We start from the raw sequence: 22,834 nt of genomic DNA on the forward strand, positions 1-22,834 counted from the left end.
TCAGGATGAGAGGTCTGGGAGGAGCACCTGGGCCTGAACCATCACTATCATTGCAGACAGGGAGGTCTGCAGAGGCTCTAACAGTGAGGCTGGGAAGAAGAAGTGGACACACCAGTCCTGGAGTCTTCACCCCAACAGTGGCCCTGCCCAGTTCCTTCCCAGGCTAAGTCCCTGGACCATCACATCTTCCTGGATTTGTCAAGCTAGGAGTGGGCTCTTACAGACCTGGAAGGAGCCCATTTCCAGTGTTCCAAACTGAAAAAGAGTAAGAGAAAGGTAACCCCAGAATCAGGATAAAGAGCACTGAAATGAACTGGTGGGGTCACAGTCAGGACACGTTTGCCTTAAGTGTGGAATCCAGGCCAGCTTTGCCGAAACCCCCTCTCCCTTCCAGGCTAGGCTGGATTCGGGGCACTTTCCGTTCTCATCTGGAGAGCACGGTTAAGAATCCATATGTTGAATAATAGAGGAGGAGGAGTGAGAGTGAATGGGGACAGAATAACCAGTTCACTTCCAGAGTGGGCAGAGAAAGCATGGAGCCCCTAACAGTCTCTCCTGATTTCTAAATGCAGGGCACATGGCCCCTCGATTCATAGCCACTGCCACTGCACACACTCAGACACACACAGGCCATCAGACACAAGTTTCAGTTTCCATATAGCCCACTGAGGATGTGCAGCCTGTGAGGTTCTCTGGTGCCCGTCCCAAGGATCTGGGCCCTCAACACCATCTCTTCTTCCCCCCAGCAGCCCAGGCAGAGCTGAGAGAACACACCACTGGAAGGATGCAACTCTTTCTTCATTAAAGTACTTTCAATTAGCCCACAGCTCAGCCCAGAGAGGCGACAGTGGATGTCATTTCACTAAGGAGGCACATGACATAGCCAGGTGGGGGCTCAGGGCTGGCAGGAGGGGCCTTAGAACCCAAGGTGTAGCAAACAGCCCTGCAGGACCCACCCAATGCCTCAACCCTCTGGACGCTCATCCAGCAATTCTGAAACTTTTCCCTTAAGAGTCCCCTCCTTTCCTTTTCCAAGTAAACTAGGAGCTAAGCACATGGTCTGTCCACAAAGATAAAGGACCGCTTCCCACTATAATGCAGCAGGTGTGGACTGCAAGAGTCTTGTCTCTTTGTACAAGAGTCTTGACTCAGTGTACTCTTTGTAAAGCAGTCAGACTAGGTGATTCTGAAAAAACTCCAGGGAAACACAGAACAGACCACAGCATTTGGGAGATGGGTTCTTCTGCATGCACCCTCATGCTGAGAAGCGTCCCATGGGGGCTGTGAATTAGTGGCTACCTAGGCTCAGGACTAAGTTGCTCTCAAAATTGGTTGCAGGTAAGGAAACAACAACAACAACAACAACACCCCAATCAATCAAACAAACACAACAAAAAACAAAGCTACAGAAATACCCGTGATAAAATTACAGAATCATTGTCCCAAGATCACAATGCACAGTGATGGGAAGTTTTGGACACGGAAATTATATACATGCAATTTGAGTTACAGGAGGGGAGGGGTAGTAGATGCAATTTAGTGTTCTAAGATTATACAGCAAGAACCTATATTCTGTAGCCATTAGGAAAACAACAAATATCAGCTGTCAGGTTAGCAAAACATCCTCTGTTAATAATAAAATATTATGTTAAAACCAAATTGTATTTAAAATATTGTTCTATAAAAAAGGTTTTACTGTTTACTGTTCACCATTTTAACCACTTTAAGTTGTACAATTCAGTAGTTTGTAGTATGTTCACAATTTTGTATGACCATCAAGACTAATTCCAGAACATGACTAATTCCAAAATAAATGCCAGAGCTGTTGGGAGACAGTCCCAATTTCCCTCTCCTTCCATCTATCCCCTGGCAACCACTGATATATTTTCTGTCTCTTTCAGACACTGCATATGAATGGAACCATATAACACGTGTCATTTTGTGTCTGGCTTCTTTATATTAGCATGTCTTGAAGGTTCATATTGGAGCATGTATCAGTATTTCATTTGTTTCTATAACTGAATAATATTCCATACACCAACAGTTGCTCATCCATTCTTTAGCTAATAGACATTTGTTTCCACCTTTTTGTTATTATTCCATGAATATTAATGTACTGTGTAAGTTTCCTTGTGAACATATGTCTTTAATTCTGTTGGGTGTATACCTATGAGTGAAATTGTTGGGTCAAGGGATAACTCAATATTTAATTTTTTGAGGTACAGTACTGCCAAATTGTTTTCCATAGAGGCTAGATCATAATTCATTCCCACTAGCAATGCATGAGGATTTCAAGTACTATATATGCTCTGCAATTTTTGTTACTTTCATCATTACCATTATTAATATTGCCAAACTTGTGGATGTGAAGTGGTATCTCACTGTGGTTTTGATTTTCATTTCCCTAATCAAAAAATGATAGAGTATTTGTCATGTTCTCCTTTGTGAACATCTTCTCATAGAAGCTCTTTGCATATCTCATTTGGAAAAATTTTTATTATATTTTAATTCATTTAGGCTGAGTTGTAATAATTTTTGTATGTTGTAGATGTCAGTCCCTCATGAGATACATGATTTTAAAATATTTTATTCTATTCTGTGGATTGCTTCTCATTCTCTAATGTGTTCTTTGACACACAAAAATTTTTAATTTTGATGAAGTCTAATTCATTAATTTTTTCTTTCATTGCTGTGCTTTTGGGGTCATACTTAAGCCAGTATTTGATCCAAAGTCTTAAAGGTTTATATGTATGTTTCCCTCCAAGAGTTTTGTAGTTTTAGCTTTTATATTTAACTCTTTTCATCCATTTTTGAATTAAATTTTTGAATATGGTGTCAAGTAGGGATCCAACTTTGTTCTTTTGCGTGTGGCTATCCAGTTGTCCCTGTATTAGTTACTGTGGCTTTGTAATAAATTTTGAAGTCAGGCTGTGTGAGTCTACAACAATGCTTTTTATTCTAAGAATATATTCAGCATCTCTTTTGTTTCCTTATGTATTTTAGGATCAACTTGCCCATTTATGCAAATAGCAGGTGAAACCTAATTGGGATTGCATTAAACCAACACAGTATGTCTATTTGGATAGTATTACTATTATAATAATATTAAGTCTTCCAACCTATTACCATGTAATATATTTTCTGAACAGTTTTGTAGTTTTTAATGCACTGAACTTTCATTTTGGTGGTTAAATCATTACTATTTTATTATTCTTATGCTATTGTACATTTTTTGATTGTTCATTAAAAATGTATAGAAATTAACTGATATTTGGATATTTATCTTGTATCAGGCAACTTTATTGAGCTCAATAATTAACCATAGTTGTGTGTGTGTGTGTGTGTTCTTTACGGTTTCTAAAAGTTACATAATCTGTTAAAAGAGGTAGTTTTAACTTCTTTCTTCCAATTTGGATTCATATTCATTCTCATTTCTCTCCCTCTCTTTCATACCTAACTATCCTGGCTAAAATTTCCTGTACAGTGTTAAATAGAAGTGGTGAGAGGACACACTCATATCTTGGTTTTGAGATTATAGGAAAGCTTTTAGTCTTTCAGAATTAAGTATGATACTATGTCTGGGTTTTTTTATAGATATCCTTTATCAGGTTTAGAAAGTGCTATTTCCAGTTTATTAGATTTTTTTTTATCATGAAAAGATGTTGAATTTGATCAAATGCTTTTTTTTGATCTATTGAGAAAATCACATAGGCTTCTTCCTTTATTATATTAATATAGTTTATTACATTAAGTTGATTTTCATATTTTGATCCAATGTTGTATTATTGGGATAAATTCTATTTAGCTATAGTGTCCAGTTCTTCTAATATGCGAATGGACTGTGTTTGTTTGCATTTTCTTGAGAATTTTTGCTTCTATATTCATAAGAGATATTGGTCTGCAGCTTTTTCTTGATGTGATATCTTTGTCTGGCTAAGGTATCAGGACAGGACAATACTGACTTTATATAATGAACTAAAATGTGTTCCTGCCTTTACATTTTTAAGAAGGATTGGTGCTAATTTTTCCTTAAACATTTGGTAGACTTCATTGGTAAAATCATATCATCCTGGCTTTCTTTGTTGAAAGTTTGTTGATTGCTAAATCAATGTACTCATTTGCTATAAGTCTATTCATGTATTCCATTTCTTCTTGAGTCAGTTTTAATAGTTGGTACGTTTCTAGAAATTTCTTCACTGCACATCAGTTATCCAGATTGTTGACACACTATCAGTCATTATATCTTCTCATAATCCTTCAATTTGTAAAATTATAGGTTATGTCTCCTAGTGAAAAACTGTCTCATTCTCTCTTAGAATTTCTTAATTTCTTCTTCATTTTTGAAGGATAGTTTTGCCAGGTATAAAAGTCCAGGTTGACAGTATTTTTATTTCAGCACTTTGAATAGCATCCCATTGCCTTAGATCTCCATAGTTGTTGTGAAAAGTCAAGTGTTAATTTTACAGAGGCCCTCTTTGGGTATTTCCTGATTATGTGCACAGCTTTAGTCATACGAATGTTTTTCTGGGATTCCAAGAATGTGTTGAAGTTTCTCAAAACACCTATTTCTCACAGTATATTATTCCTGAGCCTTTTCTCCTAAACTTTTTCTCATTAGTCTATAGTTTGGTCCAACTGTTTTCCATTGCTTCAGGCAGCAGAGCTGAAAATATTTGCTTGTATGTATTTTAGATGATACTCCTTCAGAAACCCCTTAGCACTAGGCAAGTTCTTGGTCAGAAGAGATAAAGCATGCCTTTTGAGGTGTCTTCAAGACAAGAACCAGATAGATCAAATAACAATTGTTTGTGAATAAGGTCAGGTTGCTCCCTCAGATACCTGCACTGAGAAGGAATGTTGCCTATTAATTTCAAGGCTGGTGCTGAACCAGGGAATAGGGGACAGGATCTGGGTAAGTTCAGACACCACAGAGGTTGTATTATGAATTCGCTGGGTTTTTAAAAAGATAAATGCTCCCAGATTACTTTAAGCCTTGGCTTACGTTCCAGAGTTTCAAAAATTTGTTTCTGATCATTATTATCAGATTTTTTTCCTTATTTTTATGGAAGGGTAGATTTTGGAATTTCTACTCCACCATTTTCCCGATATCACCTGTTGTTTTATTTTCCCCCATCATCAAGGTGAAGCATCTGCTACTTTTTCCAGGTCCCATGTGAAGCCTTCTACCTTTGTAGTCCTTGAAGAAGCCTAGAGAGAAGGCAGTAAGGAATGGGAGTTTCTGGGGAAAAAGTAGAATTCATAATTTTCTATTTGTATGTTACACAGCAAAATTGTAACCCTGCTATATTTTTATTAATAAAAACTACCATTGGACATATGTTAGCAGGAAAAGAACTAAGATGTGAAGAACATACTCAAGTATGGAGTCACTCATACACTATTCTTCTGATTTACTTTATAAGAAAATACAGTATCTTGGGTCAGGGATTTAGCTCAGTGGTGCCACTGCCTGCCTTGCATGTGCAAGGTCCTGAGTTCGATCCCCAGTGCCAAAAAAAAAAAAAAAAGAAAAAGAAAATATGGTATCTTAATTGAATATAATAATCAGAAAGATGCTTTTTTTAGATTTAAAAAATTACAGCCTCCCTAAAAATAGATTTAAACAAATGAGTATTGAGTATAATATTAATAAAAGTTGAAGAAGGATGAATTCTAAATGTAATTTTGTTGTTTTAAAAAATAACAATAGTAATAATAACAATTTGCTGCTGCTACCAACAGTTATTTTCACTATTTAAAATAAAAATTGGCGTCATCATCCTTCTTGTAATTACTACTGACAGTTACTTAGGAGTCTCACTGTAGGAAGTGGGGGAACGTGGACACAAAAGTATATACTATCATTTATCCACAAGAAATTTATACAGTGGAGAAGATAATACATGTAAAGATAACGAGGTACTACATATAACAATCAGTGCTACCCAAAGCACAGTGTGTGGACCAGAGTTGCTCTGCAAGCATGCATTACTGATTTGAGAAAAAATAAGTACAAAAATTGGGGGTAGTATTTAGAAACTTATAGCACTTTGACAATGGGTAAACCCCTTCCAAAATCAGCATTTTTGTCAACTGAGTTTAATAATAATAGTAATAAATCTGGGCTTGCATCATATATCCTTTTTAAATTTCATTTTTCTGATAATTCATTTTGACTGTTTTTTAAAAAATAAAAAATGCCATAAATTTGAGGTGAGGTAGGGAAAGAACTAGTCCTTCACTATAGTCTGAGAAGTGTCAGTTTAGATACCCTTGCAATTTGGTTTGTGAAATGAAAGCACTGGGCAACATTTGCTATTTGGATTTGAAAGGACAGGAAGATCACTTTGGAATGCAGTGGCTGGGCACAACTTACAAAATAGGTTGGGGCTCTACATGGCTACAAATCATAGGCAAAGAAGGGAGGAGAATGCCAGGATCAAGTTTCCTGAAGTTTGGAAATGAAATGTGTGTAAATTACCCTAAGGTCTGTATTTGTCTGGTCTAAATATAGGAATCTCTTTCAATTATGATGAATGAGATTAGAAAACAGATTAAAAATCTCTTAATTTCCTCCTATACTTTCAAGTTCTGTAAGGAAGACATATAGAATTTAAATAGCATGATCAGTAGTATCTTTGAGCAAAGGCGAAAATGTACATTGGCTTCTCATTTTTAAAATAAGGTAGAAAGACTTTTTCCCATTTAAGAGAAAGAAGAGCTAAATTAAAATGTTTGGCACTAAGAATAATCAAAATATGTGATCCAAATGGAGAAAAATGAAATCTTTCTTAAGCACTAGCACCTGTATTTTCAAAAGTCACAATTCGGTTTGAAAATGAGTGAAGGTCTATTTTTGTTCTAAATGAAAAATGAGTCTTGTGCTAAAGCTAGGCAAAGAGCTCAGCCTGAAATGGTTTATTTAAATCAAGGAGTTCTCTAAAATCAAGCATTTAAATAAAGTTTTAAATTAAAACCTCTTCAGTATTATAACTGTGGGAACTGGAAAGCACCATGACTAATCCAAGTAAAATCACTCAAACTTAGAGATGTAGAGTCCCAGTTGGTAGGAAGCAAGGTTTTCTGGAGATTTCAGAGCGAGACAAAAGTACATGGGACTAGAACACAGGACCATGGACTGGTAGAAAAGGCAGTGGGACCACCTGATTTCCAATCCACTGCACTTCCCTTTGAATTTTTTATTTCTAGAATTAGACATAGCACACAGTCTTGAGGTACTTGCTCTCCAAGTTCCTAAACAACTTGAGGCTACCTTTGGATCACTGGCAAAAGGGCAAGTTGGCACAGAGAGGGAGGCTAGCTGGTTGGGAACTGGTGACTATCCCCGGTCATTGACGCTTCAGACATGAGCTTCTTGTTGACAGAAGGCTATTATGGGCAGGATGAAGGCGTCCATTCAGGTGCACACTGCCCAGACACACAAACCCCGTCTTTCAAAGGCTTAGATCATAAAGCACATCACATGCTGTGACTGCTGCTATTCACCCATGTCTGTCTCTAACTGCAGCACAACTATCTCAAAGCTAGCCACATGGAGGTCTGGTTGAGCAAGCAGGATTGCATAAGCACTTGACCAATTTCCAGTTTTCCCTGCACTATCTGTCCTGTTTCAGTTTAAGGAGACATAGAACAGCTTAAAATCACTGAGGCTTTGAGTTAGGACAATCCTCAGACCAGGTGATTAAAACACTTTGGATTGAGCTGGTTCTGATGTTCACGAATGCCAAATGATTTTTTTTTTTAGTGAAGGCTAAACCAGCCTCTCCACAGAGACCTGTAATCACATAAAAAAGGGATAGTATGATCCTGGCAGCATGCTGTGGTCAGCTAGGGAAATGGCTTGCTGAAAGCAGATTTCAAGACTAAAGACGTGAAGTGTGAGGCCCCATTATTTCCTCCCACTGTGCATGAACAGTGGCTCCTGACTGTCAGGGGAAATGTCATTCTCACCTCCATGCCTCTGTTCCAGCTGCTCCTCTGTGCCTGGAAGATGGTCCACCCAGTTGTCCAAGGTAGACTCACAATCTATCCACATCAGCTTATTCTTCAAGGCCCAGCTCAAACCCTATCACCAAAAACAGTCGTGGGTGGTGGGAAAAATGTAGGCTTCAAGGTTCAAGACATGGGTGAGTGACCTAAAATGAGTCACAGGTTGTTCATCATTAAATGTTGGATCATCGTGAGAATTAAGAGGTGCTCGAAAATGGTAGGTGTTATAACTTTTATTAGTGCAGCCAACTACTGATGCCTTTTCCCCACGAATACCAAAAGCACCAGACTTGAAACCACATCCTTTAGGATCTATCTGTATGATCTGTATAATATTTTCAGGGTTTGAGATTTGTCTCCCCCAGAATCCTTGAGGGGAGTGAAGTCACCCAGAATCTTTCAAGCAGCACTCACTTGTGCTGTGTCCCCATGGAATATTCACTCGTGATAGGGAATTGACTGCATCCATTGTAACTCCAAGGGGCCCAGAGGAGATTGGTATGGCACAGGACCTGAGGTGCACAACTACAGCTACTTGTCGAAGGCTACACATCAAGTACCTAGCACTGTGCAGGTCCTCTTTACATGCAGGTCCTCAAATGCCATCACTGGTCAAAAGAATAGCTGGATTCTGCTCATAGCCCTAGGTGAATGGCCTGTTTCTCTTCAAGGCATCTTTGCCTGCTGTCCTCTACCTCCTAAGGTGTGTTCATCTACACTGGCTTGGCCTTCACTCTTGCCAGTGTGTTGAGTACCAGTGTAATGCTGTACAGTTCTGAGGACCTAGGCATTTGGCAGACCATGTTTCACAGGGCAACTAAGCAGTAAGTGTGGGAACAAGAAAGCAAACAGAACTTCCAAGCAGGTCAGGTAAGGTTGGAAGGAGGATTGGGAGAGGAAGGATACATAGGCTAAGTGACAGATTACCTCTTTCTAGAAACTGGGAGAAATATTAATTCCTTTTGGGGTGGCAAATCAGAAGTGCATACAGCTGCCATCAGTCACAGCACGCAAATAGCAGGGGAGTCACAGTTGATGCTTCTGGAAGTGAACAGATCACCTCATAGGTGAGAAGGCAATTACCTTTATCTGGCCCAGGAAATGCCTAGTTTTCAACCAGTGAGTGTACTCTTTGGGGATTTTTGTTGTTCTGTTATTTTGCTTCCATTGGAAAGAATACATAAAAGTCATAGCCAAAGGCAGAACACTTGTCTCACTGACAAACGGCCCATCGGCCATGCCAAATCCTCTGTTGCTAAACTATCAAAATTATGACTTGGTGCTTCCTGGGAAAATGGCTGCCCTGGATGAAGTGCTCTAGACCATAGAGCTGTCTCCACCCATTCCCATCCCTCCAAAGCCCCTGTATGTTTGAAGGCTTCCTGGAATGCTCAACAAGGTACCCAATGTGGCTCAACAGACACTCGCATCCTAAGGCTGGTGGAGACTTACTGACTCTAGGCATAGAAATTGCTACTTGTTCCCCTCTCTGGCCACTGCCCCTCACTTTTCAGTCAAAAACATCATGCTATCGTTTGCTTTTCTCTTCTAATCATGAGAAAAAGAGATCATCCAGAAAGGGAAAGGACAATGATGAATAAAAGTAGAATGAATAAAGGAAACAGTATTTTTGGAGTGCCCACTGTGACTATTTCTTCTTCATTTAATCCTAATAACCTTCAGGGAAAGGTATTCTGATTTCATTTTATTGAGGTGAAATTCACTAAGCACACAATTAGCCATTTTAAAGTGCACAATTAAGTGGCATTGAGGGCATTCATTTGATTATGCAACTGCCACTTTTTTCTAGCTCCAAAATATTTTTATCACCCCAGGAAAGCACCTCACTCCTCATTCCCTTTTCTCCTTATCTCCTGGTAACCATTAATCTGCTTTCTGTCTGTATGGATTTGCAGTATTCCGGACATATCACATAAAAGAAATCACACTGAGTTAACTTTTGTGGAAGGCTTCTTCTTTCATTTAACATGATATTTTGAAGTTCATTCAAGCTGTAACATGTCAGTACTTTACTGCTTTTTATGGCTAAAAAATACCCTACTGTACATATAAATCACAGGTAATAATGATTCCATTTGCTAGATAATGGACATTTGAATCATTTCTATTTTGGGGCTACTTTAAATAATGCTGCTGTGGACATGGATATATAAGTTTCTGTGTGAACATATGTTTTCATTTTTCTTGGGCTCACACCTAGGAATATAATTTCTGCTTTATGTGTGGAAACTGAGGCTGAGAGAAGGTAGGGTCCTGCCCAGGGTCACTTAACTAGCATTTGAACCGAGGTCACAGGCCCACAATCCCACAGTCTCGCCACTGCACCTAGAGTTTCTTCGGCTAAAAATTCACTGAATAATTATTTTTATAAAAGACTGCTAACTCCTAACCTCAGCTCAAACACCCGGAGGTCATATGATTAATGGTACTAATTTGAACTCATGGATCCAGTAGTTTCATTTGGCTCATACTGAGATCTGAGCTTTTTGTTTCCCAGGCAAATCAATACCAACAGACTTTATCTTGTTAGATCAAATATAACTTTTCTTTTAAGAAGCTCCAATTATGCCTTAATGCAGAGTTTATGCACTCAGAAGGCTTAATGAGATAATAAATGAAATTTTAATTTGACAATTAATAGTATAAAAATGTTAGGATACTTTGGAATTAGGAAGGCTTGTGTGTGATTTTCCTTTTTTATTAGCCATTGTTTTAAGATACAACTATTCTTGTCTCGCATTATCACTGGGCAATAACTCAATCATTCAGAAGTTGAAACTGGATTTCTAAGTTTCTGTTCCTGTGTTCTTTGTAGCAAATTGTGGGGGGTAAAAAAGAAAATAGAATCAGGAGTCCAGCACACTAGAGAAATGGTGTAATTTCTTCATTTCAATTAGTCCTGGATAAGAAATGACTCATTAAACAGCCAATGGCTTCATCCCGAATATGTGCCAGGAAAGGAAACAGGCAAGAGAGTGAATTCTAGAACTTGGGCTGCTTATGAATGAGGCAGCAGACAACTTAAAGTGTGTGTAATATACATGTATCAAAATAAGAAGTTCCTTCCTCACACATCCATTTCCCTATGCCCAATACTAACATCTGCCGCAGGAGGAAGTTTTCCAAGCTCACAAAAAATAAAGTGACTTTTATAACTTTAATATGCACTGACTACTTGAGGATGTCAAGCACTGGACCTTAAAAAGGAGTTAAATGGACTCTCAAGACATGATGCAGGCTGAATCCAATCATAAACTTTAGCTCTACTTAGCTAAAGTAAGAAACCAATACCCAATTAAATTGTTCACCATGTCACCAAATTCCAAGCGATTTTACTGTTATATTTATGAAGACATAAAATGACTGTTTTCCAAATAAGCAAGAACCCAAGCTGATTCATTTTCATTTACTCAATAATTTTATTCTCCATCCTCCATTTAGTGGCCTCTGCATTTTCTGGCACGGGAAGAAAGGACAATAAGGACTGTAGTGTCTTTTTTCCCTAGAAGCTAAGTGACTCAAGAGTCCCTGGCCACAACAAAAGGCCTAAGGATCAGATTTAACATCTTTATGGTGCTCAATTTGATTGGATCAGAGCTCAGTTCTTAATCAGAAATGAATGTGCAGCTCACTGTAAAAGTAAACCGGATGCTCATTGCAAAAGTGAATTTTTAAAAAATGGAGGGAAAATCCCAGTCCCTGTTGCAAAAACAAGGATTACCCACAGAACGTAAAACTGCCTGAGCCTTCTTCTCAGAGCACCTGAGAACACATGGATCAGGTGACTTCTAGCCAAGGATGGGGGAAAACATCAATAAGGTAGAGACGTAAATGAATGACTGACACAAACATCACAGACAGAATAAATAAGGTGGGACTTTCTTGAGAGCCACAGGGCAGGTGCTGGGAATCTCAAGGTGGGTTTTCAAGAAGGTGACAGGAATGGGACTAGAGAAGATAAGAAAGGATATTCTGGGTCATTTCAGACATGTAAACCTTAAATTAACAAATAATACACATTGTAAATCCTGAAAGCTTTAAGAGTTTCTGTGGCCCAATAACACTACACCTAAGAGGGTTTTTTTGTTTTTTTTTTTAAGAAAAATGCCTCAAAAGATGAAAACAGTGAAGAATAGTAAAGTTTTAAAAATAAATGTCACTTAAAATGGCAATAAGCTAGAAGCACCCCAAATATCTAACAATAAGAAATAAATTACGGTGAGTAAATAAAATCATCTTCGGATGTAAAGAGTAGCAGATGGGAAATGGTGTGAAGTGAAGAAAATGAGCATAAAAATGTCCCAAGTACTACAACTGCTTTCAAACATGATTGGATTAATAAATACTAAAGTTTCAAACGAAGGAGAACAATGGCTTCCTGCTGGGCCAAATGGGACAGAAATGGTCTGCAGGTTTGGGACAAAGGGGAGGCGGTGAAAGATCAAGGATTTGATGGAAACAGATTCTGAAGAGCCACCTGTTCATTTCCGATTACCAACTGAGCTTTGATCAAGTCAAGGTGAGTGGCAGAGAGGTGCTGCCCGTGATAGTCAGGTCTTTTGTGGTAGCCAGGGGCTCTGAGCATCTCAGCTTCTAGGAAAAGAGTAGCATGGGCCCTTTCAGTTTGGGGACTTCTAATTTAATATAACACACATTCCTGTGCGAGGATATATAGAGGCCACTGAACGGAGAATGGGGAATAAACCAAGCAAACAGCCTGACTCCAAAGGCTTGCAAACAGAGGCCCGACCAGGAGGCTGGACTGGAAACCACAAATTCCAGAACTGTTTGGTCAACCATCTGCAAGCATGTGCTGTGGAAAAACCTTTTTCCGTTGAAAAGCTACTGTGACATCCTCATGCTGGTGGAGTTACAGAGCCCACACGCTGCAGACAAAACTATAAACTGAGAAATGCAACATAATCTTCCTGGGACAGCCCAGGTGCTCTTAGCTTACACCTCTAACCTGCCCCCAACCTCACCTCCCACGAAATAACCTATCTTTGTTAGCTCTAGGGCAATGATGGCGAACCTTTTAGAGACCAAGTGCCAAATCGCAACCCCAAACCCACTTATGTATCTATTGCAAAGTGCCAATACTGCAATTAAACCTGAACGCTGAGGTTTTAGTTTGAAAAAAAATAACTCTCCATTAACACCTTTTGTCTTAAAAACACACACACACAATAACATATGTGCCATTAGTTCGCTGTCACTGTTCTAAGGTGAAGAGCCACAACCCTAAATATGGATGCCTGTCACTGTTTGGGCAAGACAACTTCTAAGTGCACAGCAAAAAACAACATTCATCCACGACAGATTTAAAACCACTGCAATCTTCCGGTCCCCTGCAGTGTTGCACAACACATGTGCCATGTGTTAGTAATTTATCTAAATGTTCTCAGACAATTTCACATTTAAATAACATACTTCTTTGTTTCTATAGAAAACGAAGGTTGTACTCAGAAATGCCACAGCATGCCCAATCCAATTTTTAAAAAACACTTCTATTTTGAAATAACTTGTAAACACAGCACAGAGTTGCCATGTGGCATTCACCTGGCTTGCCCAATGTTGAAATCACACATAACCATAGTACTCTGATTAAAATAAAGAAATCAACATTAGTGCATTACTAGTAACTGTAGACTTTATTTGTATTTTCATATTCATTTCCAAAAATGCCTTTTTTGCCTTTCAAGGTCCTATCCAGAATCGCTCATTGTATTTAACTATTCAAATCTCATTTTTTTCCCCAATCGGTGGCAGTTTTACATTTTTGCCTGCCTTTCACAACTGTGACACTTAGGGTTTGTCTGATGTCTCCTGATGACTTGAATAAGGTTATAGATTTTGAAGAAACATATCTCATTGGTAAATATCCTTTTAATAACATGAAGTAATATCTAATATTAACAAGGCAATACTTTTGATGTGAACTTTGATCACCCATATAAGATGGAATCTGCTAAGTTCTGACCTGATCTAATTTTACTTTCAGATGGTGCTGCCAGATTTAGCAAATAAAAGCAAAAGGTATAGCCAAGCATGGTGGCACATACCTATAACCCCAGCTACTCAGGAGGCTGAGGCAGGAAGATACCAAGTTCAAGGCCAGCCTGGGCAACATAGCAAGACCCTGTCTCAAAATAATAAAAAGAGCTGGGGGATAAAACTCAGTAGTAGAGTGCCCCTGGGTTCAAACCCCAGTACTGCAAAAATAAATAAATAAACAAACAAACAAAGCACATGTATAAAATGCGACATGCTTATGCTAAAAAGTTATTCCTTCTTTATCTAAAATTCAAAAAAACACCTGTTTTTTATCTGGCAATGGGATATTGGGAAGTTATTTCCAGCGAAAGCCATAAATGTTCATTGAGCTGCCCACCTTGTCTATGAGGCCCTCCTCATCTCAAGTCCCCAAGACTGCAGCACACTCCAGAGTCCCTTCAGTGCTTCAGTCAGCACTCCTAGAACTGTGTCAGCCACCAGCTTCCCTGGGAGAGCTGCGCTCCGTTACCACTTTCCAACTCAGGAGCTCTGGGGTGCAGTTCTACCATTTGCATTCCTAAAAGTTCTCAGGACACATTGATGCTGCTGGTCTGGGGCCACATTCAGAAGCACTGGCATTCACAGAAAGAGAGAGATCTTGTAGATGAAAGGTCTACCTCACCTGCATATTACAAATTTGCCTTCACAGCTAGTGTAGGGTCAGACAGACACAAAACACATTCAATATATGGGTGACTCTGATATAAGAATGGAAACAAAGAAAACTCCAGACCAGATTCTCCTATTTGCTGTGGGTAGAAATCCTTTGCCCCCAGTTAGAGCTAAGAATCAGGCCTAGACTTAGATGTGACCACTCCCCTCTCCTCCCGGCCACCACAGTCATTGGGAGGCTCCAAGCTTATCTCTACACACAACTACTGGTCTGTTGTTAGCTGTGTCCCACAGTCAGACCCTTTGACTCCATGGGATCTGCTGGAGAGCTACTCCTCCAGGCTGTGGAGTTGGGGGAGATGGAAGCATATCTGAAATCAGAATATAGGGTTTCACAGGAAATAATACTGTAGATGGTAAAGAAGTCAAAAGTCCATAAATGCTGATAAAAGGAGTCTAGGCTGGTCTGGTCTGAGTACTTGACTCATACTGAAAGCACTGTCCATGCAGGAAAAGTCTTTCTTGGGTCCAAAACCCAAAACAAAACACAAAACCGTTCCGTGCTTTGGCAGAAACAACTGATCCTTAAAATGGAGCTGTCGAAGCATCTGCACCTTCCTCCAAGGTGTGGGCCTATTTGGAAGTGGAAGGCAGGAGGAGATTTTGCTCAATCCTTTAGCACTTTGTTCCTCTTGGCGTGAATTATATAACAATGTAGGTAGCTGCTGGCTCCCTACCATTCTTACTATGTAAGCTCAGCTCTTACTTAAATAGTGGTAACTTTTCCAAGTTGAAAAAGCACATTGCAGGTCTTTGAAAAGCCTCTACGTCTGTCCATTGTTCTAGCATGGACTGTTTCCTAAGGATTCTCTGGTATCAAGCACTTTGGACCTAGGATCACATTAATTTTCATATTATTGTGAGGAAACCATTCATGCACCCCACATACAGACTAAGTACGTAACTTACAAACCTAAGAACTAGCTTCAATGTTCTAGACTTTCTGTTACAGTCAACATCCCATTTAATTCTCACTCAACCCAGATTAATCCTTTTTTCTAAGCATCTAATTTCAATATTTTTCAAACCATCAAGAAGAACATTTGGTATCCTTAAATAGATACTTACATATAGTACACTGGTAGATTTGCATAAAGACAACTGAGGGGATAGGTCCCTGTACACCAAAATAAAAACTGATAAACGTTTTCTCCCTATAACGTTACCCTAGATATACAATTTTCAAAAGGAAAATACAGTCTATACCTTTAAAAAAATTCCTAAAACCCATAAAAGGGGAGACAAAGTCCTTCAGTTACCTTTATTTGATATAAGCCCACTAGAGCTGCCTGATAACACTTTGAGTCAACCAGGAAATCAATGAGAGGGCAAACGAAAATCCAATGTTTGGTCCAAGTTTAGACTGGACAAACAGGTTTGTTTCTAAAATCCTCCTTAGAGGAAGAGAGGTCACTAAACATGCTTATCTAACTTGTGTGGCATTTAAGATCTCAAACAAAGGGAACAGAACTGAACAACACAAGTCCTGATGGGGAAGGCCAAAGCCCCTCATGGTTTCTTCATGTTCCAAAGATTTCAGGCTGATCACACTCTTGTAGGTTTACACTGTGAATCCTCTCAAATGTAGGGCTGCAACTATGATATCCCATGACCAGTGGTCTTTCAAAGGATTGTCATTTAGTTTGCTTTCTGCAGCTATGACAGAATAACAGGGCCCGGGTAATTTATATTTGCCCCATGGTTCTGGAGGTTGGTAGGTCCAGGGTTGAGGGGCTGCATCCAGCGAGGGCCTTTGCACTGCATGATACCACGAGGGAAGAGACACACAGACCAGAGAGAGCGGGAGGAAGGGATCAAATTCATCCTGATAGCAGGAGCCCACTCCTGAGCTAATGCCACTCATTTATTTATTACTCTTGAAGGTACCAGCTCCAACACTGTTGTGTTTGGGATTCCTTTTGCAACACATGCTTTTTGGGGGGACACATTCAATGCACAGCAGACTGAATAAATCTAACCAGTTGTTTATGCAAACAAATCTATACTCCTTTCTCAAGCTTAACTAATCAAAGTCTATTCCCTCTCTTTTGACAATCACATTATGAAACCCAGAACAAGGGCATCTGGGCCCATCGGCCTGTCTTACACCTATCTCTGGCTTTCTTGGCTCTTTGGGTTCTCACTCATTGTGTCCTTTCAGGGGTATGGATAACAAGGAATTCTACACTCCTGCTGGAAAGTCCACATCATGGCAGTCCAGGAACGATGTAATTCGATATAAAAATGTAGAGGGCCAGGAACAGGGACCAGGTGCTAGAGAGGATGTAGGTAAGGCTGTGACCAGATTGAAGATATCGCGACACATGTCTAATTTGGGGTCCTTCCATGGCAAAGTCCACTGCAACCACAGGCCTGATGAACTCTCATGGCTCCATGAGGAATCCAACTCTATCACCCTTTTGAAGACCCTTCATTTTAACAAGCGTGGTTATTCCACCGGGGCACTGGGGTGTCAAGGGCCAGAGGCTTTAAAAGGGAGAGAAAGAGAAGCAAACCAGGAAGTGGTGTAACAAAGGCCTAATGATCAGGGAGGAGTGTCTTCCTACAGACAGGTCACTGGGAAGATGCCAAGGGCTCTCGCCACATAAAGGAAAAGACTGTTATAAAAAGATTTGTAAAAAAAGAAGAAGAAGAAAGAGGCATGGCATTGGAGACTGGGAGGGGTGGGGCAGAGAATAGGGAAATGAATAAGAATAATGACTTGAAAGCTTTTTTTTTTTTTTCTGGTTCTCTGCTTTCCTTTCTGCAGATGCTCAGCTGAGCCCATGCAGCTGGCGCCCTGACAAATGTGGGAAAATCAGCCAATTTGAGCTGGTTGTTAGCAGCCCGGGTGCTGAGACGCAGAGAAATGCGGGCTGTCCCAGGTGTGGCTGTGGATTGTCCCACGTCTTCCCGACACGATTGTGGCCTGCTTGTGGCCTCCCGGCCTTCAAGAGCCCACCTCCCTTCCACTTCCTGGCTCTATGATCTCATAGAGGTGACCTTGAAAGAGGGACTCTCCTCTATGGCTTCCTCTGCTTTCCCTTCCTCCTGCTGTCCAGAAAGCTTTTCTTCCTTCCAAATCGCAGGGCTTCTACTTGCTTCCTGAAAAGCCTGTCAGGTAGCAGGAAGGAGAGGGCAGATCTGATCAGCCCCATAGGACTCCTGCCTCCCATGACAGCTCAGATCTGATGGCTCATCAAGGTACCCTAGAAAGCCTGGATGTGCGTTCCTTTTCCAATCATTACACGGAACCAGAGTCTGTCAACACGTTGACAGAATGTCCTGGGGTCTCTCACAAGTCAGTGAGGGCTTCTTTGTACATTTTCACTAACACAAAATCATATGCCACACATAGTTATTCACACATGATTGTGTCCATGCACACAGTCTGAACATGAAAAACAGAGCACATCTGGCCAGTGACTCGACAAAAAGCAATTAATATATTGAGTCAAGCTCAAGATGAAGAGAAAGTTCTCCACTTATCAAATGGTTCCATTTTTCTGTGATCCTCGTGTATATACTGTTTGATAATAGAAATAAAAAGAACAAAAATGAGGAACTAAGATATTAAGTACGTCTATAAGGAAAGGTTCCAGAGGGATGGGGAAGGTTCTATATCTTAATTCATGACGGTATGGGTGTATTCAACTGTCAAAACTAATTCCTCCGAACACTTGAGATATGATCTTTGCATTGGGTTAGGTATTAATTATAATGGAATAAAAATTTAAGGGCTTATGTTCCAGCAACACAGAGGTCTATACCAGCACAGAGTGATAAAGTGACAGCTACTGTAACCAGAAACAGGGGGTACACAGGTCGTATTACTTTGTCAGCTACTTTGCACAGAACAGAATTCCTACAAAGGAATCTAAGGCCATTCCTAGTCCATCCTCAGATACATTTTAGCAGCCAATAATATCAGAATAGGTCACAAAGCTTTCTGGGGAGGAGGTGATAATATTGTTACATACAAACACACACACACAGAGTAGATTTTGGTTTTTCTTGTTTTGTGTGTGTGTGTGATTTTTCATCTGAAAGTCAAACATGTTAGGTGCTTGAAATGGTTGCTTCAGAAAGCCTGGATGTGGGATTCTTGGTTGAGTATTTGGAGGAGAGGGCAACATCATTTTTTTGAACTATGCTGATTTGCAGATGCAACAAGAACATCTGTTTGATACAAAAAGAGAATGATAGAAATTAGGAGATAAAAATGTATCATATCATATGGGCTAATATCTTTGTCAAATCAATGTAACAATTTAGGCTCAGAGAAGGACAGCAGTTTGTCCACAAGCACACAGCTTGTTTCTGCCAAAAATGAGTCCAGTCTCCTTCCAGTTTTTCATTATTCTTGTTTTAAATGACATCCTCCACTAATATTTTAAAAGAGATTTAATATTTATAACCATTACCAATTTTCTAGAAAGCAATATTTTTTATTAAGTAACATTAAGAACATCTTTAGTAAAATGTTTTTCTCTAAGAATGATTGCTTCTCAAGTGTCATAAAAAATTCAGACAGTCTAGTGTTATACTTAAGTACTCATGTTTCTCTTCTTAAAAAATACTCATTATGTATATCTGTATTATACCAATAAACTTAATTAATTTAAAAAATACTCACTGATAATTTCTGATGAACAGTTATGGTTCTAAACAACTAATTTGTGATTCCTGTCATTCCATCCTTTCATTTCCATAACAGATGATTTTGAAGGCTACTTTGTCATCCGAAACCCACATTTTCTTTCATTTGGACCTCAATGTTTCCATCGACTTTGTTTAGGGGCTGGGCAAGTTGTCCTTCTCTCTTTAGGGACTGCCAGAGCCGTGGTCTCATGGGGACCGTTCATGACACCTAATCTGGGTCAGCCTCATGTTTCTGTCTCTAGCATGTGCTCCCAGACAGCGTGAGCCCCAGTGCACAATGCCTTAGTGACACTGGCATCCCACACACAGTGGTGATGAGATCCAATGAGTGAGCCCCACTTGAGCTTCCTGAATCCCAGAAGAAATTCAAAATCTCCACTTGGGTTCACTTGGCTGTTCACTTTTAGCCAATGACCCCTGTACTCTGAACATTCTTCCAGGTCCTTTTGAAGGATGAAGATGCTGTGACACTCAGGTGCCTGGCCACCTGTCCAGACCACTGCACACTGGGAAAGGACAGCTCCACACCTTGGGAGACACAGCACAACGCTCCTTCCACAGAGCAAGAGCCAAGCCGATGGGGACACAGAGAAAGGAGGGCCAGAGTGGAGTTGTCACCATTCCGCATCTCTTGGGAGGTAACCCCTTTGGGAAAAGTTGGGGATAGTGGAAGCAGCATGGCTCTTTGGAAAATTTTGAGGACCCAGAACCTGATGAAAGCCCACAGTGGATTCTGCTACAGTCACAGCATCCCAGAGCTAGAAGGAAGCTTAGAAATCAACTGATGTGGTGGTTATAAGTGTATTTTATAAGTACTGTAGTAGAATTCCTTCTGAAATTAAATAATCTATGAACCCCTGGCATCGCAAATAATTAAAAGCGAGGAATGAGTTGCTGAACAATTAAAAATTCTCACTCTTTGATGGAGAGATTCAGCTTATTTCACCCAGGGCCCTAACACACTGTTGTGGCAGGTTTCAGAGAACACGTTTGAAGATGGGGTTCTCAAAGGGACAGGGGATCACTACCACCAAGAATCATCCCCAGTGAGCAGCTCAGACCCTTCAAGAATTTCTGCTCTACCCAGACTTGAACTCTGTCTCCTGGCTGGTTAAATTCATGGATGCGAGCTCACCTTTTAGGACCAATATAATAACTTCTACCCCCATTTCACAAGGGGAAATGGCCTTCCATTTCAAGGTAGTAGGTCTGTTGTATGTCAGACACGCCCTCATTATATAGAAGGTATCTATATACTCCCCATGTGTTCAAGCTTAAGACACTTCTGTGCTCCATCCCGCCTGCTGCAGGCTTATCAGGACTTCCTGTATAGCTGTCTGTCCGTGTGGGGGGCTCCTTTGCCTACATGTGTGGCCAACAAGGGAGGGAAAAGATTTCACTGCTAGGTTCTTTTTTTTAAAATTTCCCAGTCCCCACCCTTTCTGAAGAGAAGGCCAGGAAAGCTGGCTTTCAGCCGTGGAGAAGTGGATTGGATTCTGGGGGCACATTCTAAACGGACTCTGAACATTACAAGAAAATGAAAACAGCTGAATCCCAGACAAAAATCTCAACCTGTCCCCACCCCCAAAGCCAACCATCCAAACAGAACTTCTCTGAGACTTCCTGCATGCTGGCGTGAAGTGTTTAGAGCAGATCAACAGCTGGAAAGGCAAACTTTTTTTTGGTGTTAACATTTCACATTTCAAATCACTTAACAGATGTAAAATTATAGGATATACTTAGCATTTAGATTTTTTCAAAAAATTATTAGCTAAAGAGGATTTTTTTGGAAAATGCATTTTATGGTTAGTATTTCTTGATGATGAATGGCAAGACTTTTTTAGAATGTTCATAATACTAAACACAAATATTCTCTATACTAAATCATACTTTAATCAACTGTGGCTTATATGGGTTTTCCTGGGAGCTATACCTTTATCCAGATCTAGATTTATATCTATATCTATATCTCCATTTTAAAGCCTGGGAAGAGACTGTCCTACTGACCAGCTAAATAATGTCAAAGACGAGAGGCACCAGGACCGAAAATGTTATCGATCCAAGAGAACGTTCCATAAACAAAATTGATTAGGATTTGCCCTGGTGTGGGAATGGTGAGGTCAAAGAGTCACAGCTCAAAGTGACAACGATCTCCTTTGGGTAGAAGGTTCTGGAAGCCAAGAGAGGCAGTGACTGGGCTCTGCCTTCCAAGTGGGGTAAAATGAGTGCAGAGGAAGAAAGCAGAAGGAGAGAAGCTACTAATTAGATGGAAGACAGATCTGGTGGGGAAAGATCAGCAGATCAGAAGAAAAGAAAAAGGGCAAGTCAGTTATTACTGTCAAGAACATGACCGACTTTGATAAGAGGCTTGATGGATATGAAACGAAACCAGGAACTATTCAGGTGGGCATTTGGGGAGGGGCAGGGGCAGGCAGTGACTGGCCAGGGAATTCTGAGGCCTACATGGACCCAGTGGGTCCCCAGTACACAGGGACACCTGGGCAATCATCGTATCCTCTGTGGACTTTACTTTCCTCATCTGCAATGTTCAAAGGACAGAGAAGGTAGCTTCTGAGCTCAAGATGATTTTTAAATTAGAAACTAAACTTAAATTAAAACCCAAACGTCTCTCAACTGAGAAAGCTAATAAAAGGATTAAGTGGGCCACGGAGGGCACTGTACCTTAACTTTAATTACAGAAAAACGTTTCATTCTATGGTTTCTCCAGGGTGCTCTCCAAATCCTGCCTCTGGCCTGTCGTGTCACCAAGTAGCAATCTCATCTCTCTGTCCATCACCACTGGATTAAAGAGGACCCTTACAACCCATGACACAGCTCAGGAAATGATGCTTTTGAAAAATGACTTACAAATCCATGTGGGAAGGGGAGAGTGTGCTGTGTAGAAGTCATTGATAACTCAAGTTGAAGCTCAGCTCCCTGTTTGGAAACATTAGTCCCAGAACAACATATTTCTGGCTTTCTAAGGCCCGGGTCCAAGAGGCAGGCAGAGCACTTGACGCTGAAATCTTACAGTTGTAAGAAGGAAACCAGCACGGTAGTGGTCTAATTTAGTTGCAAAAGATTTTGTTTTCACAGTGCCACCAGGACATGGCATTGATTATCTCCACTGTGATACATGGACACTATAAAGTTCAGAGAAGTTGAGAGCCCTGCCGAAAGTCCCAAGGGTGGATAGAGGAGTCACTTTTTAAAGGGGATGGATGAGGTTCTCACTCTGTTGCAAATAGTGTGGGATTCTGAGGGTGAGTGGGAGTTTGTTCTCTGTAAGAGCAAAGCCAAGATGAAGAGGCATTTGGTGGTACGAAACAAGACAAAAATAAATCCAAGGAGTAGGACAGGGAATGACCGTAGAACCACTGCTAGGCAGCAAAGGGAAAAAAAAGAATTCTTTGAG

At 40.2% G+C, this 22,834-nt stretch overlaps 1 protein-coding gene and 1 long non-coding RNA gene across 2 annotated transcripts in view; both read right to left on the reverse strand.

Annotated features, from left to right (window-relative positions):
• The window catches only part of Rora (RAR related orphan receptor A), a 674,381-nt gene that overhangs the window by 430,291 nt on the left and 221,256 nt on the right, over positions 1 to 22,834 (reverse strand). The window lies entirely within an intron of this gene.
• The window catches only part of LOC110344142 (uncharacterized), a 202,707-nt gene that overhangs the window by 76,084 nt on the left and 103,789 nt on the right, over positions 1 to 22,834 (reverse strand). The window contains exon 2 of the long non-coding RNA XR_002386470.2: positions 1 to 22,834. This exon is cut by the window's left edge and continues 76,084 nt beyond it; it is cut by the window's right edge and continues 27,271 nt beyond it. This is a non-coding gene — a long non-coding RNA (uncharacterized LOC110344142).

Source organism: Heterocephalus glaber, unplaced genomic scaffold, assembly GCF_053883595.1.
Source record: "Heterocephalus glaber isolate CG9 unplaced genomic scaffold, H.glaber_assembly_v1.0 deba00001689, whole genome shotgun sequence".
NCBI classification, from domain to species: domain Eukaryota; kingdom Metazoa; phylum Chordata; class Mammalia; order Rodentia; family Bathyergidae; genus Heterocephalus; species Heterocephalus glaber.